The sequence below is a fragment of the Arachis duranensis genome, chromosome 6 (assembly GCF_000817695.3).
Source record: "Arachis duranensis cultivar V14167 chromosome 6, aradu.V14167.gnm2.J7QH, whole genome shotgun sequence".
In the NCBI taxonomy this organism is placed as follows: Eukaryota; Viridiplantae; Streptophyta; class Magnoliopsida; order Fabales; family Fabaceae; genus Arachis; species Arachis duranensis.
This window is the reverse complement of record NC_029777.3, coordinates 18,443,783-18,444,608: the sequence shown is the minus strand read 5'-3', so window position 1 is coordinate 18,444,608 and position 826 is coordinate 18,443,783.

Sequence of the window (826 nt, the reverse complement as noted above, 5' to 3'; positions counted from 1 at the left end):
TAGGAAGCTCCTTCTTGCTTGGAGGACGTCCCAGGAGTTCTTTCTCACTAGGATTTTCGTCCTCCTCCTCCCCTATGCATTCGGCCACTTTGATTAAATCAATGGCCTTGCACTCTCCTTTTGGATTTTCTTCTGTATTGCCTTGGGAGAGTACTGGGAGGAGTTTCAATAACTTTCTTACTCAGCTGGCCTACTTGTGCCTCCAAATTTCTAATGGAGGATCTTGTTTCATTCATGAAACTGAAAGTGGCTTTTGACAGATCAGAGACTATATTAGCTAAATTAGAATTATTTTGTTCAGAGTTCTCTGTCTGTTGCTGAGAAGATGATGGATATGGCTTACTATTATTCAGCCTATTGCGTCCACCATTGTTAAAGCCTTGTTGAGGCTTTTGTTGATCCTTCCAGGAGAAATTTGGATGATTTCTCCATGATGGGTTATAAGTGTTTCCATAAGGTTCACCCAGATAATTAACCTCTGCCATGGCAGGGTTTTCAGGATCATAAGCTTCTTCAGAAGCTGCCTCTCTAGTACTGTTGGCTGCATGTTGCAATCCATTCAGATTTTGAGAGATTATGTTGACCTGTTGGGTCAAAATTTTGTTCTGAGCCAATATGGCATTCAGAGCATCAATTTCAAGAACTCCTTTCTTCTGAGGTATCCCATTATTCACAGAATTCCTTTCAGAGGTGTACATGAACTGGTTGTTTGCAACCATGTCAACGAGTTCTTGAGCCTCTTCAGGCGTTTTCTTCAGGTGAATAGATCTACCTGCAGAGTGGTCTAATGACATTTTCGAAAATTCAGAGAGACCATAATAGAATA